General features: G+C 43.0%; 1 protein-coding gene and 1 non-coding gene across 4 annotated transcripts in view; one reads left to right on the top strand and one right to left on the bottom strand.

The window, feature by feature from the left end:
* Positions 1 to 23,109, bottom strand: part of DOCK9 (dedicator of cytokinesis 9) — a 287,950-nt gene that overhangs the window by 248,638 nt on the left and 16,203 nt on the right. The window lies entirely within an intron of this gene.
* On the top strand, positions 4,924 to 5,030 carry LOC118758081 (U6 spliceosomal RNA). Its single transcript, XR_004995518.2, has one exon. It is a non-coding gene; the product is annotated as a U6 spliceosomal RNA (small nuclear RNA).

The following is a 23,109-nucleotide window of genomic DNA, read 5'->3' as shown; positions in this document are numbered from 1 at the left end:
CTTACAAGCTCCCATGGCTGCAAAATTACAAACATCAGTGCTCTCAGCTAGAAGCAAGCCTTGGTTCTACACTAAGTACAACATGCAAATATTACCCTCCATTCGCTGAGATTCCCCACGGTGGATTATGTCTAGCTTCGCTGAAGCTTGAGGAGGCGGCCTACACGGCCCAGTGTCCCTGAGAGCTCTAAGTCAAGGTAACCTCATCCAGAAACATAATGCAGCCTCAAAACCAGACACAAACACAGAGCTCACAACAGAAGTAGTAACACCAGTGACAATAAAGCAGGCTTTACCGGACAGCTAGGAAAACTACTCAAGACCACAGTGAAGTTCCTAACAGGGACAAACCTTAAAATCAACAAACAAACAAATAAATAAATAAATAGAAAGACTTCTTTGTTGGTTTGTTTAACTGAATCTGAGGGCAACTCAGAGAGAAGGTAGAGGAATAAAGTAATACCTAATCTCTCCTATTGCTATTATTTTACCCCAGGCATTAAGTGTGGGTGGCAGTCAGATGAAACATGCTCCTCTTGGTTCCCTCTTCTATAGAAAGAAACCCTCAGGCACCCCAGTGTCACTGTCAGAAAAAGTGCTATCAAAGACACTACCCTGAGCAGGTGGTTTGGCCAACAGTTAAGACATTGGTTAAGACACCCATGTTCCCTATCAGATACCTGGGTTCAATACCATCTCCAGATTGATTCCACCTTCCTGCCAATGCAGATCGTGGGAGGCAGAGTGACGACTCAAGTACTTGGGTTCCTCCAACCCAGAAGGAGACCAGGATGGAGTACCAGGCTCCAAAGTTTGGACTCAGCTGTAGCCATCATGGGCATCTGAGGAGTGAATCAATAAATGAAAGCTTTCTTTGTTTCTCTATGCCTCTCAAATACGTAAAAAATAAAACTTAAAAGAAAGGCACTATCCTCTCGAAGTTAAGGGATGACACTAAGGAAACGAGACAGAAAAGAGTGGGCTTGTCTTTACTACAGACCTCTTTTAAAACCAACATCACAGAGAACACAGAAGGTAGCCCCTTAGCCTTATATGGACTGTACAATGTCTTCTCCATGTATTTTTCTGACTCAGGAGAGTTGTTTCATCCATACATTCCACAGATAATGAATCTGAACTAGTTAAGATTTCCACTGGGAGACATGAAATAGGAAAAGTTGTCATCCATTTGCTACACAGAGATTCTGTTATGAAAAATTCTTGAATGAACATATGAAAAGATAAACAAATGATTAACCCATTCCTCCACTACTTGGCAGTTCAATAACTTAGCTGATTCTAATTTAAAAATTTTTTAAAAATATTTCAAAAGATTTATTTATTTGAAAGACAGAGTTAAAAAGAGAGGGAGAAACAGAGAGAATGATCTTCCATATGATGGTTTACCCCCAAAAGGCCACAACAGCCATGGAGGGAGCCAGGCTGAAGCCAGATGCCCAGAGTGTCTCCCAGGTTCATTCAAAGGGAGCTGGATCAGAAATGAAGCAATCAGAATTTTAACAGGTCCCTATATGGGAAGCTGGCATCTCCTATAATGACTTTACCTGATAAGCCACAACTCCAGTTCTGATTCTGGTTAACTTAACACTGGTGTGTATCAAGAGATGGAGAAGGAGCAATTCCATTCCTAAGTACACAAAAAACGCCTGCCAGTATTCACTGCAGCCAAAAGGTGGAAACAACCCAAATGTCTGTGCACAGATGAACAGATAAACAAAATGTGCTCTCTGTAGACAGTGGAATATTACTCAGTCTTAAAAAGGAAGGAAATTCAGACACATGCGACAATATGGATGAACCCTGAGGACACTGTGCTGGCTTAAATTAGCCAGTCATGGAGGTCAAAGACTGCCATCCACACGATACTAGGATTTGGATGTTAGTTTGGAGGTTGACTATTCCTAATCTTTCATGTTTCGTGCTGAGTCTCACATCAACAGAGCAGAAACATAATCCAATGACCGTACTTGGATTTGGGACCTGTGGGAGATTACTGGATAGACTGAATCTTTAGGATAGAGACCCATAATTAAATCCTGGTGGCTTCATAAGAGACCACACAGAAAACAGATACACAAATACCCTCTTGTCATGTGATGCTGTGCACCACCCCAGGCCTGTGCCAGCAACAATGTCATCACAGAGGCCAACCCAATGGGCTACTTGACCAGAAACTATTATCTCCAAAACCAAGAGCCTAACCAACCCTTTCTCCTCATAAGTAGTTACATCAGGTATTTCATTTTAAGAAAAAAAATTAATACTTATTGAGCTCCCTAGAAAGTCAAAATTATACATAAAGAATATAACATGATGTGTGCCAGAGGAAAGACATGGGGAAGATAGAGAGTATTTAATACAAAGTGGCAGTTATGCAAGAGGAAAAGAGTTCTAGAGACAGATGGCAGAAATGGATACACAAAATGTGACTGGGCTTAATGTCATTGAATTGTACACTTAAAAATTATTAGATAGTGAATGTGAGGTTTTTATGTATTTTACCACTATCTTCAAAAATAAACAGCACAATGGCTCAACAGCACAGTCCTCTGCCAGCAGCACCAGCATCTCATTTAGGCAACAGTTCATGTCCCAATTACTCCACTTCCAATGCAGCTCCCTGCTAATGGCCTGGGAAGGCAGTGAAAGCAGTGGGTCCTTGCACCCACAAAAGAGACAAGGAAAAAGCTTCTGGGTGCCTAACCTCAGATCAGCCCAGTTCTGGCTATTGCAGCCATTTGGGCAGTGAATCAGCAGATGGAAGATTTCTCTCTCTCTCTCTCTCTCTCTCTCTCTCTCTCTCTCTCTCTCTCTCTCTCCCTCCCTCCCTCCCTCTCTCTCTGACTGTATAACCTTCTCAAGTAAAAATAAACTATTTTAAAAAATAGCTAAAATAGTAACTTTTCTTATTATATTTTATTAATCAGCCAAGTCAGTATAATTAAAGAGCACAGACCCATACACTTTAAAAGAAGTGAACTGTATGACATAAGAACTGTATCTCACTGAAGCGAATTTTTAAAAAGCAGCTGGAAGACTTGAGACAGGGTATGGGTAGAAGGAAGAATGATCTTCATCTAGCTGGTAGAAACCATCATAGCTGCAAAGCCAATTTTCTCATTTATCCACCCCCACAACCCTTCCTTTCCTCACACAGAAAAAAGCTAAAAGATTGTCTCCTCTCTGGACAATCTCTTTAATAATCATTTTCATAGCAGGCGTTGGCAGGATACACAAGAACCTGTGTTAAATAAGTGAATGGAAGAAACTAAATGCAGCTAAAATGCACAACAGGACTTCTTTGTACTATTCTTGCTCTAAAAAAAGAAAAAAAAAGATTTGTTTATTTTCATTGGAAAGGCAGATTTACAGGGAGAAGAAGAGACAGAAAGATCCGCTGGTTCACTTCCCAGATGACCACAATGGCCAGAGCTGAGATGATCTGAAGCCAGGAGCCAGGAGCTTATTCCAAGTCTCCAGTGTGGGTGCAGAGTCCCAGGGCTTTGGTTGATCCTCGGCCTTCCTAGACCATAAAGAGGGAGCTGGATGGGAAGTGAAGTACCTAGGACATGAACCTGTACCCATATGGAATGCTGGTGCTTGCAGGCTGGGAATTAGCCAACTGAGCCATCATACCAGCTCCTATTCTTGCCTTTTCAAAATCAGAAATTCAGTGAATGTTCAAAAGGGGAAAAAATAAATACAAAGAACAGTAATACAATAATTTGCCCTCTGTACAGGTTGGGGTTCCATTAAATACCAACAAACATTAAAAAAACTTTCTAGAAGCTTTCAAGAACAGTCTCTTTGTTTCCATGTAAAAGCAGGAAAAGGGGACTCCCGATGAGAAGTCAAAAGGGAAATTCTGTGTGACTAGGAAACGGGCATGTTTGTATTGGCTGGGGCTGCTGATGAGTGGAAGGCAGCCTGCAGTTGATAAGAGAAAGTGATCCAGTGCTTAGCTATGGAGGGAGATGAAAGGGAGAGGTTACAAGAAGGGCTCTGGGGCAAGTACCAAGTCAGTCTCAGAAAGTCACAAACACAGGGCAGACCAGAAAAAGAGGTTCACGGAATCTGGGTGGGGGGCTTTAATAAGAAACTACATACATTTGTATGTGACATAAACTTCATCTGATTAATTATATTAATGAAAACTATGTCACATAGTCCTTACTTTTCTCAGGGCTTCTAACAGCACTGCCTAATAAACCTGGACAGCCTCTCTCCAACCTGAACTGAGGACAGATAGCAGACACAGGCTACGACAGCTTGTAACATACACTCAAAGTTAGCAGCAACTAAACCCAGGGTACGGGGCCTGCTGTAAATTCCTGGCTCAGGGCATCTGGGCTTTTTCTGAAATAAGCCCAGCTTTCCAAATTGACTGTCAGAACCAAATATCAGCTGCTCTAGCATGGCAGGGTCTTGGAATTTTAATAACAAAAGTGCCTTTGTCACTGCGTGAAACACAGCCTGATCTGGTTACTGTATTCCACACCAACTGCTTTGAAGATGACAAACTGAAATTTCAGAAAGTCTCCTTCCAGTTTTGTGAACCTAAAGTATTTCCCTATAACTATTTTTTTTCTGTAAAAAGAACACCAAGTAAAAATATATTGGGGTCATTTTACAATAAGAATTTTTTTTCACAATATGAATTTAAAAGATCTTTTTGAAAATGCAATTGTGAGTTGTTCTGCCAAACAATCCAGTCACAGGCAATTGAGCTTACCTGGATATCTAATTGTCTCCTTGCTTGACACTGTATTTTGACACATTAAATGATGCAGACAAAGCTATTCAAAACTTGTCTTTTACCACAACAAATAGCACAAAATAACATCAAATAGGATCTAAACAGTAAATATCCCAAAGTAACCCGTGTACATGAAAACCTTTCTGGTGCTCGCTTCGGCAGCACATATACTAAAATTGGAACGATACAGAGAAGATTAGCATTGCCCCTGCGCAAGGATGACATGCAAATTCGTGAAGCGTTCCATATTTTATGCTGTTGTGATTGATGTGGCTGTTGTGAAATGATGTCAATCCGGAAAACAGAAATATTATTTCAATCCCAAACAGCCTGTATCTCATGCAATAAGATATTGTGAAGTAACCAATGAACCAACAATCAGATTGCTTATGATCTACATCAAAGAATTGTAAAACCTAATATACTTGTAAGGCCCTATGATACTTGGAAAGGGGGAGGGAGAGCAGAGAAATCTTGCATCACCCTAGAAGGTGTGAGGAAGACAGGAAGTATAACCTATCAGGATCATAACTGGTAACTCATAGACAACAGACTCGAATCAGCATTAGACAACAGCAAAACTACAAAGGCATATAGGGGGAATCAGGAGCAATCCTAATAACCTCTTAACAGGAGGTCATACACATAGAGCAGGGTGGACCCCAGAGGGGAGCAGGCAGACAGGAGGAGGCTTGTATCCCAACCCTGAAGACTCTCAGATCTTCATCAAGGACTATCAGTACGAGCACCGAGGACTACATCCCTACTGCCAAGGAGACCACGGGGAAATGGAGTGCCTTCGGAGGCCAAGAACTCTGAGGTCAACCACTCCCATTTGGATCTACCACATGGGATGGAAGAAGCCCAAGTCCTGCCTTGCAGGAGCCAAGATCATCGGAACAACAACCAGAATCCCTGAGCGGTCTGCAGGAACAGAAGAACAGTAAACTTCCTTCAGGACTAGGGAGAGGAGCTTTCTCTGGTCCTTGCCTGCTTCCAACTCTGGGTCCCCACCCGCTCTCATAATGACCATCAGGATCGCTCCAGAAACCCCTCAAAACAAACAAACAAACTAACTAGAATAGACAGAGAATAACAAGGAAAGCTTAGAAACAGACAGGAAACGGTCAGCGGGATGCACTTATAACTCACTGGGTGGGACACAAAGTTTAGTTACTCCTCACTGGGGTACTGAAGATTTCTCTGCACACCCCTCCTATAACTGTTCACCTAAACTGTTGACATTTGTATTGTTATAGAGTTAGACTACCCAAAAACCAGCCAGGTTCAGAGAAACCATGCTTCAATGCTATACACTGCTAAATACTAAAACTAAAATAGACACAAGACAGCTGAATGGTAATCTATAGCCATTTTAAGGTGTATAGAACACGGCTGAATATAAACCAAAATGGAATTGTCTACGAAGAAGTCACAGGTTGTGGCTGAGAACCTGCATTTTCCTATTAACATATTGGTTAATCAATACCATGTCAATTAATGTCATAATGTTGTAATTGGTTGTAAATATTATGTTGGGGCTTTTAATTGATTGGGATGATACTCTGCTGGCTCTACCTTCAGACCAGAGATGGTCTCACCAAGAAACTATTGAACTTACCAGGACAATAAGATGCTGGACTGTATGCTTGGTAAATACCTCCAATGAAAGAATCTCAACTGAATTTGAACTATGGAAATGCAATAAGGTGGAGCAATCTGCCGTGGGGGGAGGGTTTGGGGAGGGGTGGGGGGAATCCCAGTGCATATAAAAATGTGCCACATAATGCAATGTAATTGATAAAAAAAAAAAAAAACCTTTCTGAAGGATTACCATTTTACACATTATTAATTCTGAGGAGAAAGAAAGATGCTATTTCTTTAACAATTCAGCTGTTGGCCCAGGCTTTGCTGTGAGAAAAACCAGCTTCCAATAGTTAAGACAAAGAAACCACCAACCCAAAAGTCACTTCTAAGTGGGTTTATAACAAACTCCCTCCTATTCTGTTTTTCCAGACTAGAATAAATCCCACGAACATCTGTTGGGGTATCTACCCAGCATTTCCTTCTCCCTCTTTGTTCCGAGATGCCCTTTGCCACTTCCTCAGCCTTCCCCTTGGTGCAGAGGGCAGGGACAGGGAGGTTCCAGGTATGCAGAAAAAGCTAAAAGACCACCCAGGACAGGCCTGCTCTGGGGCCAAAGGGCAGCACCGGTTCTGTGGACAGGCAAGGCTCCTGCAGACACGGGTACAGCAATGGGCCATCACCACTTAGGATCCCACAGTGCAGACCACACTGGAAGGCTCTAAAGGTGGGCATTAAATCCAGTGCAGATCGCCTTAAGGGAAATGGAAAGGATGGGCCTGAAATCTTACAACACAAAATGGTTAACCGCAAAACAGGGGGAAAAAAAACCACCATATTTTAAATCCTGATTTGTAGGCAATGACCGAGCGACACAGGTGAAGAACATACTAATTGAATATGGGCTGTCTATTCACCTCTGATTTCTCTCCTAAACAACTGACTCAGAGGTAACTTTGCATGTGGGGGATTTCCACATCTTGCTATTACACAATATTCCCCAAATAAAATAATATTTATTTTAACACCTAAAAGTCTCCATAACACCAATCTGCTGCCCTAAATAAAGAAAAAAGTAATGACAACTTATAAAATAAAGGCTAAAAGTGCAAGTTTTACACTTTTAAGTGGAACAGTTTCAAAGCTCTTTGAAACGATAATGAACTCCTCCACAAGATAAGCATTCCGGAGCCCTATGCTGGCTTAAGACTAACAGATTAGCAGTCACTCCACTTGACAAGAAACTAACTGACGTGAGCACATTTAACAAAGTTTGAAAATACTGTCATTCATACTGATTTTTCTCATACTGATATTATGCTGTAATTCTGTTATGTAGAAAACCAATGAGACTGAGAACCCTCAGAGAATTACATAACTTTCATTAGACAATATTTCAAAATGCAAAGGCTGTGCCAAACAAGGAAGGCAGGAGGGGCAGGACTTTTAAGTATTTGTACAGTATCTCTCAAAGCTGCACATGACCAACACACCACGAAAAACATGAAGCAAGTGCTCCAACTTCAAAAACATCAGGCCTCGGCACCTCTGAGTAACAGCAGTGCTTGATATCTTGACAGCACCAGAGTTGGGGGCCACGGAGCACTGCGCACTCCTCTGCCAGGCCCAGGGAAGACCTGGGGGGACCTTCTGGTGGTGTCAGTAAGACCCTCCCCCCAGCCTCTCTGTGCCCCACAGGCATAGGCCCTACATTCAGGGTTCCTCCCCACCACCACCACCTACAACCAAGGGAGGCCACAGATGTACTTGTTCAAGTGAGGCCAGGACCAGAATGGAGTCCTACAAGGAAACAGGCTGGGAGGCACTGCCCAGCAGCGCTTAGTCTCCGCCCCTTGGAGGACCCACAGGCCACATGGGGTAGTCTCCCTGCTCTAAGAATGTCTTCACACAAAGCCATGACCCTTACTGAAGCCACCACTTTATCAGTAAACCCAATACACACTAGTGTCTTAGCCTATTTTGTGCTGCTTAAACAGAGTAACGAGACTGGGTCATTTATGAGGAACACAAATTTACTTCTGGGCCCGGCGGCGTGGCCTAGCGGCTAAAGTCCTTGCCTTGAAAGCCCCGGGATCCCATATGGGCGCCAGTTCTAATCCCAGCAGCTCCACTTCCCATCCAGCTCCCTGCTTGTGGCCTGGGAAAGCAGTCGAGGACGGCCCAAAGCTTTGGGACCCTGCACCCGCGTGGGAGACCCGGAAGAGGTTCCTGGTCCCGGCATCGGATTGGCGCGTACCGGCCCGTTGCGGCTCACTTGGGGAGTAAAACATCAGATGGAAGATCTTCCTCTCTGTCTCTCCTCCTCTCTTTATATCCGGCTTTCCAATAACAATAAAACCTTTAAAATAAAAAAAAAATTTACTTCTTATAGTTCTGGAGACTGACAAATCCAAGGTCAAGGGGGCTGCATCTGGCCAGGGCTTTCTCACAGTGTCATCCCATGGTAGACAGTAGGTCAAGAGTCTGTGAGAGTACAAGCGAAAAAAAGTAAGCCAGGGAGAATGGGCTTTTCTTTTTATTAGGAACCTGCTCCCACCATAGATAATAGTACTAATCACCTCTTAAAAGTCTTGGCTCTCAAAAATACCGTTGCACTGGGTATGATGTCTCTAACACATGAATGGCAGTGGACACATTGAAACCAGAGTACAGCCTTGGCTTCTCTCACCTTACTTGATCTCTGAGACATGGATGACAGCCCTGATCGCTCCTTGCTTTTGAAACGCTCTGTTCTGGGTTCCCTGAAACTCCAGCATCCTGGAAGCCTCCTAGTCCTCTAGCCCCTTCCCCGATGCCAATGAAGCTATCTTTCCCACTCCTGTGCCTATAAATGGTGATGGAACTACTTCTCTCCTCTACACACTCTCCACTGGAAATGACACTGTGATTTCAAGGCATGCCACAGTAGGCCTTTAAGGAAGCCCCACCAGGACCAGAGACCCTGCATCAGTAGGTCTAGAATGCAGCCAAGAACTCGCATTTTTAACCTGCCTCCTCAGGCCTAGGGGTCCTACGTTTTGCATCAGCCACCTATTCAATATTGTGTGTCTGGTCCAGGGACACCTCAGTTGCACCTACCTACACAGCCTGAAAAGGTCACCTTTCTCCCTCCCTTCTCATTTCATTCCTCCACCCATGGATTATGCTGGGAATACTGGCTTATCTCCAATTCCCTCCTCCTTCTCCACACCACACTTGATTAATCACCAAACCCTGCTGAGTTTTACATTTTGGACTGAATATTGCTACTGCCCCTTCCTACCTTAAGCCCCCAGTGTCTTTCATCTGTATTAATTCTAACAGCATCTAAATGAGATCCCTGCTTCAAGTTTTGTTCCTTCCAACTCAATTTCTCACCACAGCTGGAATGACCTTGCCAAAATACAAACCCAATCACATCACATTGTCCTGTGTGAAGTCCTTCAGGGACTCTCAACCTTAGGACAATGTCTACATCTCCTTTTATAGTTTCATTGAGAAATAATTCACACGTTGCAAAATTCACCCATTTCAAATATAATATTCAGTGAAAAGACACCCCATGCCCATTAGCAGTCACTCTCCATGCCCTCTTTCTCTGGTCCCTGGAAATCAATAATCTAACTTTCCATCTCTGTATTTGCCTGCTTGGGATAGTCACAAAAAGGGAATCAAATAATATCTATTGTTTCATGTATCTTCTTTCTTTGCAGACTTTCAAGATTCACTGCTTTTCCCTAATGCTACAAACATCCATTACATTTAAGTTTGTTTTGTTTTGTTTTTGTTTTGTAAATTGTCAATTCTCTTGGATACATCCAGGAGTGGAATTATGGATCACACAGTTTACACATTTTTTAAGGTCATTTTTGTGTTTAAAAGGCAAAAGAGGAAGAAGGCATGGGGGAAAGGCAGAGACGGTCTTCTACACGGACATCCACTGCTTTCCCAGGGGCAACAATGGGAAGCTAAGTCAGCAGCAGTACAACCATTACAACTTGAACTGGCATTGTGATATGCGTGTGGGCATCACAGGCAGCAGCTTTATGTACAGTGCCACAAATCAGGCTCTACTTTAAACTTTTTGAAGGATTATAAAACTGTTTCCAAAGCAGCTGCACCATTTCACACTCGATCTAGCAACACAGATGGGTTCAAATCTCTCTACATCAATACCACGATTTTAACAGGCAAGGGGATACCTAGTGCCATAGCTAGAATCTGGTTTCAGTGCATCCCACGCGGGTTCATGTGTCAGGAGCCTGGTGGGCTTCCAGGAAGAAGTGGCAGAACCTTTGGGAGGTGGGCTGAGTGCAAGGTCATCAGATCATTGAAGGGGACAATGTAGTTCTTGTGGGACCCTGGTTAGCTCTCTCAAAAAGATTATTATAAAAGAGCAAGACTGGCTGTTTCCTATCACCTGTCTCTCCACGGCATCCCTCCCACCTGCCCTCTCGCCATGATACCTCCAAGAGGCTCTGATTGGAAGACAAACAGACTGCCTGATCTTGGATTATCACTCTCCAAAACTGTAAGCTAAATAGATTTCTCTTCTTCAAAAAGGCCTCAGGCCTTTTTGTTACAGCAATGGAAACAAATTAACGCATTTGTCTTTACCTTGGAGCCACCCCTATGAAGCAGTACCTCCTTGTGTTTTAATTTACATTCCCCTACAGCTAATGATGAAAAGTATCTTTCACGCTCCTGGCCATTTGTATGTGTTTTTCAGGAAAACATTTGTCTGGGTTCTTTGCTCATTTTCATTAGGTCATCTTTTTATTAATAAGTTGTAAGAGATTTTATATAGTGTAGATTCTTAACAGTACTTTAAATGTCTAAAACAATCATTCCCTAATGCAAGATCATGAAGATTTACACCTGTGCTGCTTTTTTTTTTTTTACCAAGTATTTTCGTAGTTTTAGGCATCACATTAGGTCTATAATCAATTTGGGGGTTACTTTTCACATATGGTACAATAAAAGATCAAACTTCATTCTTTTCTGAATGAATATTTAATTATTCCACCACCATCTGACTTTAAAAAAAAAACTGTTTAAATGAAAGACTGAAGCATAAAAACAATGGAATAGCCTTGGCACTTCTGTTGAAAATAAACTGATAGTGAATATAAGAGATTTATTTCTGGACTCTCAACTGCACTCCATTGATCTTCATGTCTATCCTTATTACAGTATCACATTATTTTGATTACTGTTACTTTGCAGTAACTTTTGAGACCAGGATGTGTGACTTTTTTAACTTTTTTCTTCCTTTCCAGGTATTTCCTTACTATTCTGATTTTCTTCCTGCATTTTCATTTTAATTTTAGGATTAACTGGTCAATAGTTACCAAAAAGAAAAAAAAGGCAGCTATAATTTTGATAGAAATTACATTAAGCCTACTGGCAGATTTGAAGAGTAGCGACAACAATCAGTCTGCCAACCTTGAACACAGGAAGTTTCCATTTATTTGTATCGTTCAATTTGCCTTTTTTTTTTAAAGTTTCTTCTGTTTTTCATTTTTATGTATTGTTCAATTTCTTTTAAAAATGTTCAGTGATCTTGAGTTTTTGTTAAATTAAGTCCTAAGTCACTTTTTTGTATTGTTGTAAATGTAACTTTATTTAATTTCATTCCCACTTGGCTATTTCTGTGTGGAAATACAATCAATTTTTGTACTTTGACCTCCTGTCTCGCATCTCCACTGAACTCACACTTTTTAACCAGCTTACACATCAGGCCTACTTCCCTCTACAGCCTTCTTTCATCATCCCCACCCAGCTTTTTGTTTCTATTACCTTAGCCCTTGCACATGGCCCACATAAAGTCACCTCTTTATCTGGTTCATTTCTTCTGTCCCTCGGCTCTCCATGTAGATGTCAGACTCCCTGCTCTAGAGCAGGTGTCTCCCCTATGCCACCACTGGACATCCCCATGTCGCTCTGATATCTTCACTCCACTACACTAAAACTAGCTATCCTATGAGAAAACTTCAGAAATCTAGGTGAAAATCTAGAAACCTAGGCAGGTGAAAAGATTATGGAAATTTCCCAGGAACTTTCACAGCCTTCCTTGTACTTGGGCCCTGATTATAAGGTCTGCAGGGTCAGGAACTGTCCCATTTTCAGCCAAACTCCCATAGTTTGGCCCAGTAATTGGCATGTAACAGCACTCAATAAATGAAATGTTATCAAAATCAGCTATTTATTCAATTTAAGCTTCCACTTTCCTTTCTACATGTTAAGGTCTACATGACCTGTCATAAAATAACTAGTAGATGTTCCGGTTAATGTTAGCCTGAGCCCATGTAATCTCACGCCTTATAAGGATCTCTCTCTCTATCTTCTAAGCTAACACTGACAGAGAGTATGCTCTGCTGACAGCTGCTCTATAAATATTTACTGAGATAAAACAGAGGAGGCCCAGCTTCTTCATTCCTCAGAATACCTAAGCAGTTGTCAGGACGGCAAGACACTGAGGGGACAGAGGGCAGGAAGTCACAAAGGATACCACAGGCTGCTGTATGTTTCCTCTTCTTGTTAAAATAAATAAATAAATAAAGCCAGTATTTTCTTTTCCTCTTTTGCATTTTCTCTTTGATATTAATCCTTTATCTCCAACATCCTCAAAGATCACACACACAGACATGCACACATGCCACTCACCTACACAAATCTGCCTCTCTTCATTGACACCCATGCCTACCCCTTCTTCCTCTGACTGACTGACAGATGTGAAATGCAGTGAGTTAATGAGCCTTTCAACCACTCATCCCAAAGCTTTCAAGCACCAAACACATTTGGAATGACCGGTCCAGGCCTGCAGCTGACTGGGGAGGCCAGCTTTAAAGGCGATCAGGTCCACAAGCGAGGGGCGGCACATAGATGAGACAGTCTTCCTGGGGACCATGGAGTTCTTGCCTAACCCTCCCCAACCCCACAGTTCCCCAAAGATCCTGCCTTTCCCCCTCACCACACACCCTGATTTTCCACTTCCACATCTTGCTAGCCTATTTCTACACTGGTTGCCTAGATGTGTTTCCTAATTCTCCTAGCACAAACATATATTACTCTTATAATAGAAGAGGAAAAAATTAGGTCTGATTTTAAAATGCTCAAAAAAATGGTTCCCTAAGAGTGTAAGTAAGTCATCTTTTTTTTTTTTTTAAGATTTATTTTACTTTTATTACAAAGTCAGATATACAGAGAGGAGGAGAGATAGAGAGGAAGTGGAGCTGCCGGGATTAGAACCGGTGCCCACATAGGATCCCAGCGCGTTCAAGGCGAGGACCTTAGCCACTAGGTCACGCTGCCAGGCCCAATCTTTTTATAAATCTAATTCAGCAAGAATTTTGTCAGCTTTTAACTTAAAAATAAATAAAACTCACATACAGTTTACATTCACTTTTACAGTTCATTGCCCCTCCCAGGCAAACTTAGAATGACCTCATGGGAAATAACAACCAAAAAAACAAAAAGCCTCTCTCGTTTTTCTGAATTGTCATGTGTTACAGATCTCTGGTCTGACAAGTTTTTAAGTCATGGAGCATATACACTTGTAATCTCCTGACTAAGCACATAAATAAAAGGAAAACCTTTTGGATGGGGCTTGCAGAGTGACTGATTTCCTCCCCATCGCCTCGTTTTCCTTAAAGACACAGAAAGGAGGAGGTGCTGTCAGCATTCTCCACACAGGCCTCAACAGGATATCTCCATTGGCCGCCTGCCTTTCTGCTTTGTGTTCTCTTCTCAGAACAGGAAAACTCGCTTTCCTGCTTTCTCAACACCAAGTACGTTAGTCCTACAGGGAAAACATCCCCTCAAAACCCACCCCAAGGCTACACAGAAGGCAAGAGAAACAAAAGCTGGCCCATTCTCTGCCCATATACTCCTTTGAAAGGCAGCCAAGGGCTGTGCCAGTATGGTGGCTAAATATCCTGTCTTTTTAGTGGAGAAGAAAGAATTACAAAGCTGCTGGCTCACCACCGCAGAATCGGCTCTGCTGGTATGGGTGTCTTCTGGGCATCCATCACGATTCCCCAGAGAAAAACCCAGCCTTGTGAGACACGGAAGTCAGACAAAGGCTTCCATCAGGTGCACAGCTCAGAGTACCCAAGGTCCAGGGCAGCAACCCACAGGGGCAGCCACTGGTGGAAGGGCTTAGCATGCCCATGAGAGGACTAAGGTTAGAGCTGTGCAGTGTTTGGGGCAGAGTCACCACAGGGAAGAACAGAGACAAGCAAATTATGAAAAGTTCTGGGCACAATGAGAGATCTGACTTAGTGAGCCCAATGCTACTGCTGCCATGGCCCCAGCAGTCAGGCACCCTACTTAGGCCAGCAGGGCACACACAGGCTCCTGTCACACATGGAGGCTGGGCCTCATGTGTTCACACTGTCCTCCACCATCAAACCTCCCTTGGCCTTAGCGCTGCCAGGAGCCCCCACCAATGTGCTCCTTCTTGCTGCTGCCCAAACTAACAGCTTCCAATCAAATGGCTGCAAACCCGCAATAAGTTCTCACAACACACGTAGGGATTATCCAGCTTCTAAGACGTGTAAATAGCAATAATCATGAATGAGTGAAATAAGAAGACATACAAAACCAAAAGCCCTAATTTTTTAATTAGATGCAACAGATTTTAAACTACTCTGTCAATTTGTTAAAAGTTTCTAAACATTTGCCCATTGCTTAATTTCTTGTCTCCAGCAGAGCAGCTAAAAGCAGCTCACAAACCAGCCTGCCCCGTCTGCGGATCTCACACTAAGTACTGCTTCCTTCGATAGGAAGTGAGTCTCAACACCTTCACTTCCTGCCTTCCCTGGACCCCTCCACTGAATCCCAAGCAGCTTCTTCCCTTTGAGGCTCACGCCCATCTATCCTCCTCTTCTGTGTGTCCCCATCCCCTGGCCCTCACAATGGAAATACAGAGTGGAGGTTCAGTCATCGGCACAGAGACAACAGCTGAAGTCTAGATGGTTAAAGGAGCTTGTCAGATACCCGTTCTCCTAAGGGGACAGCCACAACAGGAAACTGTAAGGGAAAACAGAAAGACATATAAAAGGAATTGTCATTTCAAGCCCGGTCACCATATAGTTTAATAATGAGGTAGTAATAATTGTACTTGAATAGCAAAGGAAGAGTGTTTCAAAGAGGACAGAGAGGTGTGTCAGGACGGCCCAGCGGTCTAAGGCACCAGACTCAAAGAGGACAGAGAGGTGCATGGTCACACAAAGGAAAAAAAAAAATCCCAGAGGAGGAAAACCAAGAATACTTTTCCAGCTACGACTTACCACCACCAAGCAGTGACTCAGCTTGTATATGGAAACATTAAAGCAGTCCACATACAATCTGAACAGGAGTCACTGCCTCACGAAACAGAAGCTTTTATTATCTTCTCTTGAACAAGTAAATTACAGAAATATGCAGCAAAAGGGTAAAAAAACAAATTACCTACCTATACAACCTGTCTCTAAAATGACTATATATGAACCTACCATTTTAAATAAAAGGCTTCTTTCATTTTTTCCCTTAGAAGGGGAGGGTGGAAAGACATTCCAGAAAGCTGAGATGAAATCAGATGTCAACTCTGAAGGCTCAGGATGGAGATGGCAGCTGCTGGAGCCCGGTGGTTAAGCACACACTGATTTGGCCTGGGTATTTTAGAGGACTAGACGCATGGTTTTTAATGCTGTCTGTTCTCCCGTAAACACTCTAAAAAATGAAGTCCTCTCAGAGCTCACTGCTAATCCCATTCTCTAGGGATGGTTTATAGCGGGAGATGAGATTCTCATCTGTCTGCAACGGTTCATCTGAAAGCAGGGAGCAGATCAATTCTACACCTGCCTCACAGGCTGTGTACCAGAGCTGCGAGTTCTCAGGATGGCACAGGGCTGAGATGGAAAACTGCATCAGAGCCTGTGCTCCCACCCTCACGCAGGAAGGGAGCTCCGTGTTCACTGTAATCCAGAGGAAGGAGGGTCATTAATAAGCACTTAATCAATGCATGCCCTTGTAGTATCAGATTCAAGTACTCATCAACTTTATCCCAAACCCCTTCCTACACATAACTTACACATTACTCATTCATTGCCTCTTGCCTACATGACAGTGAAGGCCTCTTACAGGGCAGCTAAACCCCAGCCCTCTTACACTCTCCACGCTCCAGCTACTAAGCTGCAATAACAAACAAGGCAGTCACTGACTCTCAAGGCGAAGCTGCGATCTGGGGTCTTCCAACCCAGGGTCCCATCTGGCCCGTCTTCACTCCGTGTTCCTTGCCTGACCCCAATCACCACACTTCATCTGACTCAACTGCCCACTGTTCCTCCGATACATCCCATCATGTTCAGCCTCGGGCCTCACTGCCATGGGTCCCTCTCCACAACAATGAGTCTACTTTCCCATCTCCAATGCCATCTCTTTCAGAAAGCACTTCTCATCCCCTCACTTGAGGCTCTCTCCCACAAGCCGCCCCTTCACTTACAGCATGTTCTCCTGAGATGCACATGCTTCCCCTCTCTCGTCCCTCCCAGGCGTCAGCACTATGCGATGACACCTGTCTACCTCACCCAGGTTCCCCAAAGCACCTAACACGGTATTTGGCACCCTGCAGGGTTCTACATAGGAGCCAACAAATGTGCTCATGTAACTAATGTACATAAACAACGAAAGGTCCACTCAGATACATATGGGAAATCAAAAGTATCAAAAACACAAACACACACACATTCGGCAAATGACTGCTCACTTCCAGGGATTTACTGGCATGATCCACACATGTCCTAAATGGCAGGAAGTGAAGACAAAAATGATAATGCTAAAAATCAAACCTAAGCCCACCTACATACACCTTTTTAGAAGAATTAGTTATTATAACAAAGGAAGCTATGGTTTGGCAATTTTGCAAAAAAAAAAAAAAAAAAAAGCCAGTACTCTTTACCAGTTCTGTTATCATTACCCCATGCAATCTGCTAGTTGTCATTTTTTTAAATTTACTTATTTTTATTGGAAAGGCAGATATACAGAGAGGAAGATCTTCTGCCCAATGATTCACTCCACAAGGGGTCACAATGGCCAGAGCTGAGCCAATCTGAAGTCAGGAGCCAGGAACTTCTTCTGGGTCTCCCACACAGGTGCAGGGTCCCAAGGCTATGGGCTGTCCTCGACTGCTTTCCCAGGCCACAAGCAGGGAGCTGGATGGGAAGTGTGGCCGCCGGGATTAGAACCGGTGTCCATATGGGATCCCAGCACATTCAAAGCGAGGACTTCAGCCACCACACTGTCGCACCGGGTCTGGCTATCACTTAACTTCCAAAATCCCCCAAGAGAAGGATCCAGTAGCTTTTACAGTCACTAAGACATCAGACCACAATACTATGCAAATCTGTGTTCCACAGAGATTCAAGTCACTAATACTTTTACATAAAACATAGAATTTTCTTTTCATGCCCCATGCTCACAATCAGTTCAGATTATTTTTATTCTGAAAGTCTACAGAAACTGGTTTCATTTTCAATTCTAAAGGAAGCAGAGGATTTACAGTTCTTGCACCTTCAACTCTGACATACAAATAGCCACAGTAACATGCTACTTACATTTAAAATAACAAATGTGTTACACTAACGCAATATTGAATGATTTAACAAGCTATTATGGCTTGTAGGGACTAATTAATGACAACTAGAATCCAAATCCCTACATATTTGCATTTTTACACCCATGGAAAATATGCTAGAAACCAAAGAAAAATAAATGTCCTGCTTTCTCTAGTAAGAACAGAAGGAAACTACCTGTTTCTAGTTAATATCTTCATTTTTTTTATTGGAAAGACAGATATACAGAGAGGAGGAGACATAGAGGAAGATCCTCCATCTGATGATTCACTGCCCAAGTGACTAATGGCCAGAGCTGAGCCGATCTTAAACCTGGAACCTCTTTCAGGTCTCTCACATGGGTGCAGGGTCACAAGGCTATGGGCCGTCCTCAACTGCTTTCCCAGGCCACAAGCAGGGAGCTGGATGGGAAGCAAGGCTGCAGGATTAGAACCGTCTCCCATATGAGATCCTGGCACGTTCAAGGCAAGGTCTTTAGCCATTAGGCTACCATGTCAGCCCCGAAATATCTTCATTTTTAAGATGTATTCATTGGGCCTGGTGCAATGGCCTAGTGGCTAAATCCTCACCTTGCATGCACACAGGATCCCCTATGGGCACCAGTTAATGCTCCTGCTTCTCCATTTCCCATCCAGTTCTCTGCTTATAGCCTAGGAAAGCAGTCTAGGATGGCCCAAAACCTTGGGACCCTGCACCCACGTGGGAGACCTGGAGAAAGATCCTGGCTCCTGGCTTCAGATTGGCTCAGCTCTGTTGTGGCCACTTGGGGAATGAAGAGTGAACCAGCTGATGGAAGATCTTCATCCCTAGTAGAAGGACTTTGTGAGTCTTTTGCCTTGAAAAACCAGAGCCAGCAGCAATTCCTCCAGCAGGCACCACGAACAATTGATAAGGAAATGAATGAGCAGGAAACCTCCCGGTTCACAGGTTTAGATAAAGGACCTGCTACAGGAACAAGACTTGTTTTGGGCAACTGTACCTAGCTGTTGAGATGTAAATGGCTCAAGCCCCTCCTCCCTGGATGCCTATGTGACAACCTTCTTTTAAAGGTCTGAGGCTGATAATAAACTTTGGCTATTCACCACCAGTCAGTAGTCCAGGCGTCTCCATGTACCAAGCTGTTTGCTGCAGGACAGCAACACACCCTGTCTTTCCTTCTCTCTGTAAATCTGCCTTTCCCATAAAAATTTTAAAATCTTAAAAAAAGAGAAATGCATTTATTTATTTATTTATTTGAAAGGCAGAGTGATAGAGACATGGTAAAATCTATTCCCTTGGCTGCTCCCCAAGTGCTGGCAGCAACTGTGGAATGGAGGAAGAGACTGAAATCCCAAGCCAGAAACTCCATCCATGTCTGCCATGTTGATAGTAGGAATTCAAGCAGATGAACTACCTTTTTCTTCCTCCCAGGACACATATCCAAGAAGCTGGACTGGAAATGGAATAGCTGGGACTCAGACCAAGCAGTCTGATATGGAATATGAGGTGGTTTAATCTCTTGCACTACAATTCCCATCCCTACATATACAAGCTTCAGATCTCCTTCAGATGGTAACAGCTACATTACCACAAATTAAAATTAAAAGCCTCCCCTCCCAGCTCCAGGCCACCCTGACCCACCTTCTCACTGAACTCCTATATTGATCAAAGTTTCCTCTGGGCCCACACGGTATTTTCACAACAAAGAAACATTACACCACTAAAATGTCCCATAAGGACCAATCACATCAGGCATCCAACTTTCTGCATCTCGCGAAAGCAAAGCGAAAGACATGAAGGTTCTGATATCTCTCCACTTTCCAGACAGCTGGCTTCCCATTCAGCACCCTCTCTTCTTCCTTCCAAGGTACAAAATTAGCCAAGCTGCCTAGACTCCCACCTCTGCATGCTTTTTTTTCTATTTTTTTAATTTTTTATATATATATGTATTTTTTTTTTACAGTCTTTTACTTTACTTTTACTTTACTTTTTTTTTACAGTCTTTATAAATAGTGTTAAAAGGTTCAAACCCTACAGGAAGATGGGTAAGACAATTAGTTCCGTATTGCTTCCTTCATATATATGATGTAAAAGGGGATTTTAAGGGAGAAGCCCCACCCAGTCTCCCACCCACCCCAGGTCCCAGATGTGGGGCATGCTCCAAGGGTCCTGCTCAAGTGGTTTTGATTGTTCAACAGTTATGAATTGCTGCCAATCTTGCCACTCCAAGCACAATGAAGTCGTTGAAGAATCCACTGATTGACACAGTCCATCATAGAGTCTCCATTTGCCCAGTTTTTCGCTGCCAACATATAGCTGAGGTGGTTGACTTGTTCTGTCCTCTGTCTTTTCATGGTTAGGGTCCTGAGTCCAGCAGTTCAATTGGAGGGATCCCCAAAGAAACTTTGTCTGAGGTATTCCCAGACCAGATTCCTGTATTTACTAGCAGGCACAGGGCCCGGTACAGTCCATTGCCCCAATCAGCTGGTGGCTGCAACTGCTGGGTTGGTTCCATTCTAGATTCCAGCAGAGTCTCAACCAAGTGTTAGTGTTTGCTGAGTGAATGAATGATCAGTGGCAACTGAAGCACAAAAACTTTCAACTGCACTAACACTGTACTCTTTTCTGTTAGTGTCATCATTAAAAACTCAAAAATGACTCAAGATCTGCTAAGATCTTCACAAGACTCAAGGCAAAACGCCCTGGACTGACACTGTGGAAAAAGATCCTAAGGGAAATCTGGAGTAGAGAAGACTGGCATGACTACCCCTTCCACACCACCCCACCCACCAGCCGCATCAAAGGTCACCCTGGCTAGAAGTGGGCTCCAGGCCTGCACCAGGCCAGACTCCAAGCCTAGTGCACTGGCCAGAAACAAATCATGACTACTGCAGCCTAAACCAACTCTGGGCTGCTCAGTGCCTCCCCCAGTTTCAGGTGCCAAACCAGGCAGTAGAGAGACACCACAGAGGACTCCCAGGCAGCACCCAGTTTCTCCCTGCCTCGAAGTGCAACGTGCACTGGAATATACTGATTCTCTCAGTAAGGCGTCAGGCAGGCTATGGGGTAAAGCTGGTTGGGATCTACTGCCCAGGGTGAAATACACTCAAGATGCCAAGACTGCACAGTGAAAGACAGAAAAAGATTTTTCTTCTTGACACTAACAACTGCAGCCTTGAGAAAACACCTTTAATTCCCTCAAAATGAGGGAGATATTCCTTCTTTTTTAAGATTTATTAATTCATTTAAAATGGAAAGCTACAGACAATGAGACCTTCCATCTGCTGGTTCACTCCCCATACAGCTTAAAGGGCCAGTGCTGGGCTGAGGCTGGGACTAGGCCAGAAGCCTGTAACTTCATGGGATCTCCCATATGCAGGCACATTCGCAGGGAGCTGGAGGGGAAGTGGAGCAACCAGGACCTGAGGGATGCCGGTGCTGCAGGAGGTGGTCTTACCCACTTTGACACAGCACCAGCCCCTGGGGAGCTATTCCAAATTTCCCTCCTTCAGATAGCGTTTCCCATGCCTACGCCCTTCCCCACTTCTCCACTGAAAAGGCTTCCAGAGCCCACCAACTTCACCTTCCTCTTGTCTATCACCAAAATGCTAGATATGCTGTGGAATTTATCCAAGGTGCCTATCTGCAGCTCAAGAAATCATCATTCCCTACTGGTTATTCCTCCTCTCACGCTACCTCTTACACATGGGTAGCTTAACACCAGTACGTGAGCACAACTACAAGGTCATGCTCCCATGAATCTGCCTCTTGAAGTTGTTAGTGATGGACTAAAAGCTCATTTGAAACAACACCATTACTAGTTTTTCACAAAATCACCTCCAAAGAAATCAGTAAAAAATACACAATCTTCAGTTTCAAAACGATTTCATTTGTTTTGGAAAAGATAAATAAGCATTCTCTTATCACATATTACAGAAGGTTCTTTAAAAAATAAAAATAAAATTACAGTGGTAAAAATGAACATAGTAAAAGTGATGAAAAGAGAAAGTTAACCTAAACCACTCAATACTCTGCAAATTCTAGCTAGGATAATAGTGAATCTAATATACTATAAATATTATGGCACCTCTCCTATCACCACAGGAACCCTGTCTCTACTTATGAAAACGGCATGTTAGAATGACAGCTTAATTAAGTCCTCTAGACAATCCTAGAAATGACACTTTTTATAATCATACAATTTGAATCAAAATTGCCATTTACACCAATATTTTAGCCACATCAAAGCAGCCTGAAAGATACATAATAAGTTTGTCAGTACTTGTTTTCTACCCACAAATTTTAGGTTCATAGGTCCTAGAAGGATTTTCCTCAAGTTACATAATTATTTTAACCAACAAATCTGCAAAACTAGTAACAATGACTAATATATTAATTATTGCTTCTTAAATAAGTTATTGTGGAGATTTTTTTTAAATGAATGTTATCATGTTTACTTATTTCTTTCTCTGCTCATCCTAATTTCTTAAACAGAAAAGGAAAACTTTCTGTTGATTTGTGGCAGCACTTATCTCAATCTCACAAACTAGCATGGGATTAATGAAATACAACTGGTATAATGAAGATCCTTCAGAAAGTTTGTGGGGCCTAGCACAATGGCTCAATTGGCTAATTCTCCCACTTTAAGTTCCAGGATCCCATATGGGCATCAATTTATATCCTGGCTGCTCCATTCCCCATACAGCTCCCTACTTTTGGCCTGGGAAAGCAGTAGGGGATGGCCCAAGTCCTTGGGCCTGTGCACCCATGTGGGAGACCCAGAAGAAGCTCCTAACTCCTGGTTTTGAAACTGCTCATCTCCAGTCACTGCGGCTTCTTGGGAAGTTGCTCTTTCTTTCTCTCTCCTTCTCCCTTTCCAATAAAAATAAATAAATCTTTTTTTTTTTTTTAAAGTTTGTGGAAACTGCAATTAAAAGTAAGTGTAAGAGCTGGTGTTGGGTCTAGTAATTAAGACACTGTAAGCATGCCCACATCCTATATATGACAGTCCCTCAGTCTCAGTTGTAGCAACATTCCTAACTTCATTTTCCTACTAAAGGGTACCCCAGGAAGCAGTTCATGACGCTTCCAGTCATTAGATTCTTGTAAGTCAGTTGGGTCTCTGCCACCTACACAGGAGTTTAGGATTCAGTT

Source organism: Ochotona princeps, chromosome 12, assembly GCF_030435755.1.
Source record: "Ochotona princeps isolate mOchPri1 chromosome 12, mOchPri1.hap1, whole genome shotgun sequence".
Classification (NCBI taxonomy): Eukaryota; Metazoa; Chordata; class Mammalia; order Lagomorpha; family Ochotonidae; genus Ochotona; species Ochotona princeps.
Note: the sequence above shows the minus strand (reverse complement) of the source record. Positions and strands in the feature narration are given on the sequence as shown.